At 41.6% G+C, this 10,006-nt stretch overlaps 1 protein-coding gene across 3 annotated transcripts in view; it reads left to right on the top strand.

Annotated features, from left to right (window-relative positions):
* The first annotated feature begins 121 nt into the window (after positions 1-121).
* narf (nuclear prelamin A recognition factor) overlaps positions 122-10,006 on the top strand; it is a 53,280-nt gene continuing 43,395 nt past the window's right edge. Inside the window, exon 1 of one of the 3 annotated variants that reach the window (XM_030122452.1) lies at positions 122-306. The gene's annotated coding sequence lies outside the window, so the exon portion shown is untranslated. Of the gene's footprint in view, positions 394-10,006 lie in introns of all 3 variants that reach the window. The other 2 variants (XM_030122449.1, XM_030122450.1) reach the window with 2 other exon arrangements.

Here is a 10,006-nt window from a genome sequence, read left to right as displayed (position 1 = left end):
TTCTTAGTTATAGTTTATTATTATTATTATTATTATTATTATTATTATTATTATTATTATTATTATTATTTTGTTTTATTTTATTTTATTAGTAAAGTTAAAGCTTCCGGCGCAGTCTGCGCATGTGTCAGCACACAATGGAGCAGGATTGTCAACATTGGCTTAATTTCTTCATATTTGTAGATGAGTAGTTTAATGTTATGCTGTAACTACGTGAGCAGTTGGTGGTGATGAGTCAGTCCTAAATAAAGACTTTAACTTCAATGACAGATTAGAAGCTAGCCGGCGTCATCTTTTCTCAGAACGGTACTGACCTGTCTGCCGTCCGTCCTCTGCACTAATACACGTCTTTGTCTGAAAGAGCAGCGTAATAGAAACCGTCCGGTGAGTGAGGTAAGAGTCGACCTTGAACTGTTTACATGTTTGCCTCTTAGCTTAAGGCTGCAAACAGCAGCGTTGGTTAGGTAATTCTTTTACTAAAACAGCAAACAAGTCTTATGCAGCAGAAAAGGCCTGAAGTGTTTTTTTTTTTTTTTTTGCCTTATTATTAGAGTAGTGTGAATGAGTATTGTATTGGCCCCTAACTGCAACCAAAAGTATATCAGAGAGATCACAATATGACATTAAAAAGCATAATATTGTGATCATTTCTGTATTTTTTTTTTGTATCGATGATGCTGGGGTTATGGTACAGGTAATGTGTAGGTCACAGCATCTCTCTAGCACCACAGAGCCTCAGATATAATTGTGCGTTTTGACAAAATGCAACTCTGCAGTTTGAAAAGTGCTGGTCAAACATCGGCATCAGTTGTTTGGCTTGTTATGTAACATCAGCTTCTGGCAAATGAGCAGTGGTGGAGGAAGTACTGAAGCTTGGTGCTTAAGTAAAAGTACAAATATCCTGCAAAATATGTACTCAGGTAAAAGTAGGAACACTACATCAACGGTCTTACTTAAGTAAATGTACTAAACACTTACTTTTAAATTTAATTCAAAGTATTTTTTTTTTAAGTAAAAGTACTCACACAATGGGTTGTCTCAGTGTCTGAGCTGTGCCATTTTGATAAAGAATGTAGCTATACTGACTTATACCTCTGCCGTTGTCACTGCTCGTAATAATTAAAAGCAACTATACAGTATATGTGTATTGGAAAGGTTGGTGTACTTATGGTGCATGCTCTCTGCAAAACTGTACATGCTCTAACTCGTAATTCTGTGGGTGACAAGTTACTTGCAAGGTATTACTCACTAATTTACCATTGAGTTCAATCAGTTAAGACATAATATATCTTAAAATCATTTATTTACTTGCAAAACTATTCAAAACATTGTGCTCTGTTAAGAGCAGTAAAAGGAAGACACGACAATAACCGAACACTAGTGGTGGGGTGGTGCTCTCAAGAATATGGCAGTATAATTACAAAAGATTACATTTAAGTGAATACAAAACCAAACTGTAGGGGGTCCTGAAATATGTGAGAAACCCGGGAAATACAGGAACACCACCAACAAGGCCAGATATCTGGGTGTAGTGATGGACTCAGACCTAAATTTTGAAAACGCATTAGGGCAGTCACAAAATCAGTCTACTATCACCTTGAGAGCATCTCAAGGATGAAAGATTTGATGTCTCAGCAGGACCTGGAAAAACTAGTCGTTGTATTCATCTTCAGTCAACTTGATTATTGTAACAGTGTCTTTACAAGTCTCCCTAAAAAATCAATTAGACAACTGCAGATCTGCAACAAATTAGGCAACTCCAGATCTTTGGTGCTAGAGTCCTCATTAAGACCAAAAAGGGGACCACATTAGTCCAACTCTGAGGCCTTTACAATGGCTGCCTGTCCGTCAGAGGATAGACTCTAAAGTTCTGTTGCTGGTCTATAAAGCTCTGAAATTTTTAGCACCAAAATACATCAGTGACCTCCTGACCCCGTATGAACCTACCAGACCCCTCAGGTCATCTGGATCCGGTCTGTTGTCAGTTCCCAGAGTCAGAACCAGACACGGAGAAGCTGCATTCAGCTTCTATGCTCCACATGTCTGGAACAAACTTCCAAAACCCTTAGATCAGCTGAAATACTCAGTCTATTTAAGTCCAGGTTAAAGATCCACCTGTTCTCAGCTGCTTTTGAATAGAGTTTTGATTCGTCAGTTCAGATTTGGCAATGTTTCTTTTAAGCTTAATGTTTTTATCTGTTTTGTCTATATACCTGTTTTGTTTTTTATTTTATTTTCTTTTTTTTCCTCATGCCTATACTTTTCATTGCTTCCCTGCTGTAATGCTTTTAATGTTTTATGTAAAGCACTTTGAATTGTCTTGTACATGAATTGTGCTATATAAATAAACCTGCCTTGCCAATAATGTTATCATATCTCTAGTCAGAGATGAGCTACCAACAGTGAAACAGGCAGAAACCACCACTTCCAGCCAAGCAGACCATGACATTGAGCTAGCAAGCTATCTTCTCTGACATAGCCAATTAACCAGTTTTATCCTACCACTATGTTAAAGATATAATGAAGCTACACTGGTGTGATTATGATGCTATTTCTGTATGTCGACATGCATTTCGCTAGATAACAGTATCATAACATGTCAAAACATGTCAGTAGCAGACTTAAATATGCATAAGTCAGGAACATTAACTTAGCATAACATACCATAACATAGCTTACCTCTATACAGGGGTTGGACAAAATAATGGAAACACCTTCTATGATGCCACAATGTTAGGTGTTTCCATTATTTTGTCCAACCCCTGTATGTTTCTTCCAATTTGAAGGGGAGTTTTTAAATGGCAACAATTCTTTGGGTTGAGGCCGGCATGGGATACACTGAAAATGCCAGGACTCATTCTTTGCTCCTTTGAAATCAAATAACTTCCTTAAATACAGCCAAGGATGGTTTTCTAAGTCCAAGTCGGAAGGCTCAAGCTCACGCTGAGTTGATGTTGACTATGGGTCCATGTCTTGTCTTCTCAGCATCAAGCCAGTCCATCTGCTTATGCTGCCGCCAAACGCGCACTCTGCCATCTTTGGAACTAATAGAGCCACCTGATTGGTTGGCAATGGCAAACAACACCATAATACAATCAGTTGGCTAACAATTTTTTTCATGCAACATTTTGAATAAATTGTGTTAATAAAATGTAAGAAGTAGACTTACACTGATTACAATTTTTTGGGCCGATTCGGATTTGGGTAATTCCGTGCCAAATCACTGGAAGGCTACCGACTCACCATCGCTTCATAATTTTTTATTTTGATGCCCTTGTAACTAATAGGCACTGTGCAAAATTTTAGGCCAATATCTCCACTAGTTTTGGAGATATTAAGCCTACAAAAAAGGGGCGTGGCCCCATATTTTAAGTGTTACAATCAAACATCCATAGTTAGAGGGCTAATAACTTTTGAACTATTCATACTAAATGGTTCAAATTTTCACACCTAATTCCTGAATATAATAAGGCTGGGTACACATATGGAGAGCTTTGTATGTGACATATTTGCAGATTTATGGCATGCCAAACATGGCTTCCTGGAATGCGCATTTGTCGATGGTAGCACTTTTGGCTCTCTATATCTCCAGATTTAATGACACCAGATGTCTCATTCTTTTTAACATATGAGACAATTTATATTACTGCCAGAAAAACATGTTATATCTGTGACAAAAAATTATAATTATACATGCCCCTAAAAATGATTAAAAAAAAAAAAAAGTGTTAATTCTGTATTTTGACTGCTTATAGCAAATGTCTGACAAGGTCTACCAGAAAACAAATTATATCAGTGAAAAGAACGAGGTCTAATTGATATATGTACCAATTATGAAGTTGGTGCTGCGAAGAAAACTATTTCAAGCTGCTGAATATAGAAGCTTTATGACATGCGAGAATGTCATTCTAGCAAAACTGGTATCTGACGTCATCATCAGCCTTGGCAGTCTGCTACTTTAGCACTTCTGGGTCTGATATCATCAACTTGTGAAATCGTATTGGTCTGCTTCCCAGAATTGAAAACATGTTGACTTGCTAAAAAGATTCAGTTGAAGTAGCCTATTGTGGGGTGTACTAATCATATTGTTCCATGCTGAATTTCAAGCTTGTAACATTAACATGGCTTCATCAATGTTATCATGTTTTATTGGAGAGAAGCTTCAATGTAGTGATGACTGTCACAAAGTGGATTATGTGAAAAACCTCAAAAGGTAAGGCTTTTAATTTAGAAATGATTGGAATTATCAATAACTGTCACATTTAAGATTTTATTTCAACCTTTATAAATACAAGGTATATACAACAGTACAGTATTTATTATGCAGAAGGTATTTGAGTAATAGTTTAGGAGCATTTCAATATAGAAAGAAAACAATTTTTTTTAAAATTGTTTTGTGAATAGTATTTTAAATACACTATATTGCCAAAAGTATTTGCTCATCCATCCAAATAATCAGAATCAGGTGTTCCAATCACTTCCATGGCCACAGGTGTATAAAATCAAGCACCTAGGCATGCAGACTGCTTTTACAAACATTTGTGAAAGAATGGGTCGCTCTCAGAAGCTCAGTGAATTCCAGCGTGGAACTGTGATAGGATGCCACCTGTGCAACAAATCCAGTCGTGAAATTTCCTCGCTCCTGAATATTCCACCGTCAACTGTCAGCTGTATTATAAGAAAGTGGAAGTGTTTGGGAACGACAGCAACTCAGCCACGAAGTGGTAGGCCATGAAAACTGACGGAGCAGGGTCAGCGGATGCTGAGGTGCATAGTGCGAAGAGGTCGCCAACTTTCTGCAGAGTCAATCACTACAGACCTCCAAACTTCATGTGGCCTTCAGATTAGCTCAAGAACAGTGCGCAGAGAGCTTCATGGAATGGGTTTCCATGGCCGAGCAGCTGCATCCAAGCCATACATCACCAAGTGCAAGGCAAAGCGCCGGATGCAGTGGTGTAAAGCACGCCGCCACTGGGTGCTAGAGCAGTGGAGACGCATTCTCTGGAGTGATGAATCACGCTTCTCCATCTGGCAATCTGATGGACAGGTCTGGGTTTGGCGGTCAGCAGGAGAACAGTACTTATCGGACTGCATTGTGCCAAGTGTAAAGTTTGGTGGAGGGGGGATTATGGTGTGGGGTTGTTTTTCAGGAGCTGGGCTTGTCCCCTTAGTTCCAGTGAAAGGAACTGTGAATACTTCAGCATACCAAGATATTTTGGACAATTCCATGCTCCCAACTTTGTGGGAACAGTTTGGAGCTGGCCCCTTCCTCTTCCAACATGACTGTGCACCAGTGCACAAAGCAAGGTTCATGAAGACACGAATGACAGAGTCTGGTGTGGATGAACTTGACTGGCCTGCACAGAGTCCTGACCTCAACCCCATAGAACACCTTTGGGATGAATTAGAGCGGAGACTGACAGCCAGGCCTTCTTGTCCAACATCAGTGTGTGACCTCACAAATGCACTTCTGGAAGAATGGTCAAAAATTCCCATGAACACACTCCTAAACCTTGTGGACAGCCTTCCCAGAAGAGTTGAAGCTGTTATAGCTGCAAAGGGTGGACCGACGTCATATTGAACCCCATAGACTAGGAATGGGATGTCACTTAAATTCATATGCGAGTCAAGGCAGATGAGCAAATACTTTTGGCAATATAGTGTATTTCAGTGTAGTGTCTATTATACAGAGATCTATGCCAACTTTGGACAAGCAGAAAGAGTAGTTTTGGATGAGTGAAAGAGTAGTTCATGCTGGGGCATATGTAGAGATATGTAGCTGTTTCCATAATATTATGGTAAAGCATGTAAGAAAGTTATATGTTCAGCTGACTCAAGTCAGTCTCTTAAGTGTTCTTTCTATACATCATGTATGTGTGGCATTTGTCTCTAAGTGTTCTATACATCATGTGGCATAATCTATACAATATCATGCCAAAACATTAAATGCATGTACAAATCAAAAAATTATGTTCAGGATTTCAGAATTTCATAAATCAATTTGTGTAATTGACTTTTGGGAGATTCATTTTTGAATCATTTATCATATCTACAAATATACTACATTTATTTAGTCAACAGTCAAGAGAATTTGAATTAACAATACACATAGTATGTTATTCTGTCCTTGCTGCTTCCCCGGTGCAGCTAGACAGATAGCTAACTCCTTAATGACGACACCTGTTGATTTTTTGCTCTGGTTTATTCATCATAGATGACTCAGAAAGGTGTAAAAAGGCTGTGCTTGGACCAGAGCACAGAGCAGCAGATGTATTCAGATGGCACTAGGTCAACATGCTAAAACAGGAAGCGCTTTGCGCAACATCCAGTTTGCCTTTCACAGTAAAACCATAAAACTTAAAACTCTTTAAAAGTAAAATACACAAATATATAAGAACACAAAAATAAATCCTGAATGGCTCTTAAGGAGCCAGAACACTCCCCACCTGACATCAGTGAGATGTCAAATTTAAACCCCAGAACTAACCCTGTTGTACAGCATCTGACAAAAGAAGAACAACATCTGTTATTGGTCTTAGGTAAACTCTGGCATTACCATCTTTCACCACTTTAACCTCCACCTTTCTAATATGTCCATCGCTGCTAGGGAAAGCCTTCACTATTACTCCCATTGGCCACTGGTTTCTCTTTGCCAGCGGGTCCTTGAGGAGAACGACGTCTCCCAGTTGAAGGTTGGGCCTAGCAGAATGCCACTTGCGACGATATTGCAGAGTTGAAAGGTACTCCTTCTGCCAGCGATGCAAGAAGGAATTGGCTAGACTCTGGACCTGTCTCCACTGTCGCTGGTAGAGGTCCTTCTCTTTGAAGTCGTCTGGAGGAGCAGGAAGTGCTCCTACTTTTTGAGTTAGGAGAGTTGCAGGAGTGAGGATGAATGGGGAGTCTGGGTCGCTCAACACTGGGACTAGTGGCCTTGCATTCATGATTGCGGCCACCTCTGCAAGGAAGGTTGTTGAGACCTCATGGGAGAGGCGTTGAGATCCATGTTGAGCAAGCTGACAGTCTAAGATCCTACGTGCTACCCCTATCATCCGCTCCCAACTGCCCCCCATGTGAGAAGAGTGTGGAGGATTAAAGGCGCAGGTACAGCCACTATCGCTAAGAAATGACTTAACATTAGGGTCTGTGGAGATCTTAGAGTCAAACCCTAGCTCTTTGCAGGCCCCTGTGAAGTTAGTCCCACAATCTGTTCTCCGCTATTTCGCTGGCCCTCTAATGGAAAAGAACCTGCGAAGAGTGTTGATAAAACTAGATGTGTCCATGGACTCTATTGCCTCCAGGTGAACAGCTCTAGTGCTCATGCAGGTGAACATGACTGCCCACCGTTTGCTATTTGCAAGTCCACCCCGGGTACGAGGAGAGATAACTGACCATGGCCCAAACACATCAATACCTACATAGGAGAATGGGGGTTCTGTGCTAACACACTATAGGTAGGTCTGCCATTTTCTGAGACTGTGTCCCTCCCCTTAGCTTGCGACAAACTACGCATGAGTGAATGAGACTGCTAATCTGACGTTTACCCCCCAAGATCCAATAACCTGCAGACCTTAAAGCACCCTCTGTAAGGTGATGCCCTTGGTGTCTGATCTTCTCATGGTAATGGTGAATTAACAGACTAGTTAGGTGGTGTTGACGTGGTAAAATAACAGGATGTTTTTCTAGAGTCTCAAGATCGGAGTGAAGGAGGCGTCCTCCAATCCTGAGAAGACCCGATCGGTTGAGGTAGGGGGAAAGCGTTAAGAGAGAGCTTCCCTTGGGAATGTTCTTTCCTGCTTTTATCTTTCTGAGCTCCTCTGAGAAGCATTCCTGTTGGACTGCTTTTATGATCACTTGTCTTGCTTGTTCGAAATCTGAGGTGGAGAGCTCATGACAGATATGCCATCCTTTACATTGTCCATTTGGCTTAAAAGTGTCAGCAATGTGGATTAAACGGGCAATAGCTCTGGTAAGGGATTGCCAGCTAGAGAAAGACTGCATATTTGAAGCTTTAAGACAAGATGGGGACACTTGAGAGACAGCTGTGAGCTGTCTGTTTCAGGATCTTGTAGTTGAAACATGTGACCTGAGTTGTCCTCTGTGGACTGTAGTAGGAACTCTGGCCCCTTTAACCATGTGCTAGATGACAGTTTGGCTGCTGGGAGAGATCTCAAGGCATGGTTCGCAGGGTTGCGCTCTGTGGGTACATAGTTCCACTGAGTTGGTTGTGTGGCTCGTCTAATTCGTTGCACACAGTTATTCACAAACACATGGAATCTCCTGGACTCATTGCAAATACTGCCAAGTACAACTCGGCTATCTGAGAAGAAACGCATGGCACTAATCTGAATGTCCATTTCATCTCCTATTAGCTCTCTGACTTCCACCGCCAACACCGCTGCACACAGCTCGAGTCTGGGGATGGTAAGCTCAGGCTTGGGAGTGAGTTTAGCCTTTCCAAATACGAAGGCAAGCTCTGTTTGACCATCTCTGTTGGTTGCTTGTAGGTAAGCCACAGCTGCAACTGCTTGGTTTGATGCATCACAGAAGATGCAGATCCGTTTGCTCTCCGTGTTTGCTAAAGAGAATGAGACGTATGGTCTTGGGACATGAATTTGCTCAAGTTGTTTGAGGGCATTTTTCCATTCTTGCCACTGTTTGAACATACTAACAGGAAGTGGTTTGTCCCACCCACAAGTCTCTTTTGTCAACTCCCGCAACAGCAACCTCCCCTGGATGCTTACTGGCACTACGAACCCCAGCGGGTCGAAAAGACTATTAATTGTGGACAGAACACCTCTTTTTGTGTAAGACTTATCGGCTTGTGATACTTTGAAGGTGAAAGTGTCTCTTTCAATATCCCAACATACTCCTAAACTTCTCTGCATAGGTGGGAACTTTGTGTTAAAGTCTGTGTCTTTCAGCCCGTTTGCCAAATCTTCCTTGGGAAATGCTTTCATGACATTTGGGCTGTTTGAGGCTATTTTGTGAAGCCTCAAGTTGGCAGTAGCAAGCAGTTCTTGAGTGTCTTTCAGGAGCTTGACTGCCTCTGAATCGGTGGGAACAGATTTTAATCCATCATCGACATAGAAATGTCTTTGGACAAACTGCTTGGCTTCAGTTGACTGTTGTGAATCTGACTGCTGTACTGCATTTCTCAGACCAAATATCACCACGGCTGGAGACGGGGTACTGCCGAACACGTGAACCTTCATTCTGAACTCCATGACTGGTTCTGTTGGGTCATTATTGCGATACCACAGGAACCTTAAGAAGTTCCTGTGGTCCTCTCTCACATGAAAACAATGGAACATTTGTTGAATATCCGCTGTAATGGCCACTTCCTCCTCTCTGAAGCGGACAAGCACTCTGACAAGACTGTTGTTCATGTTTGGACCTGTGAGCAGCACGTCATTTAAAGCCACCCCCTCAAACTTAGCGCTCAAGTCAAAGACAACTCTAATGTTTCCCGGCTTCTGTGTGTGGTAAACACCAAAGAAGGGCAGGTACCAGCATTCTTCTTCTTCCCCAAGAGTTGGCACTGGTTCTGCATGACCCTTGTCAAACAACCCCTGCATAAAGTCCATGAAGTGTTTCTCCATTTCAGGATGTTTCTTTAGTGTGCGGTACAGTGACTGAAAGCGGCTGAGAGCTAGACTCCTGTTGTTTGGAAGATGAGGCCTCGATGTACGGAAAGGAAGTGGAGCTGTCCAGCTGTTTGTGTTGTCTTGGTAAAAGTCCTTTTCCATGATCTCTAGACAGGCTTGGTCTTCTAGTGATGGGGCTAGCCTTTCATCCTTCTCAGTTTGTTGAAATACAAAGTCCCCTATTTGACGTTGACTACGAGTGTCCCAGGGCTCTTTGGGTGGCTGGAGGTGTTCCTTAACATGAAAACCTTTTTTGGCATGGTGGTAAGAGACTAGGATGCCCATTTTCTAGAACACTAGTTCTATATGTAGCTACTGTGGTAGACTTGTGTGCCCCCCCTAGGCATACATCCCCCACAATA

Source organism: Sphaeramia orbicularis, chromosome 19 (genome assembly GCF_902148855.1).
Source record: "Sphaeramia orbicularis chromosome 19, fSphaOr1.1, whole genome shotgun sequence".
Classification (NCBI taxonomy): domain Eukaryota; kingdom Metazoa; phylum Chordata; class Actinopteri; order Kurtiformes; family Apogonidae; genus Sphaeramia; species Sphaeramia orbicularis.
This window is presented reverse-complemented; position numbering and strand designations above follow the sequence as displayed.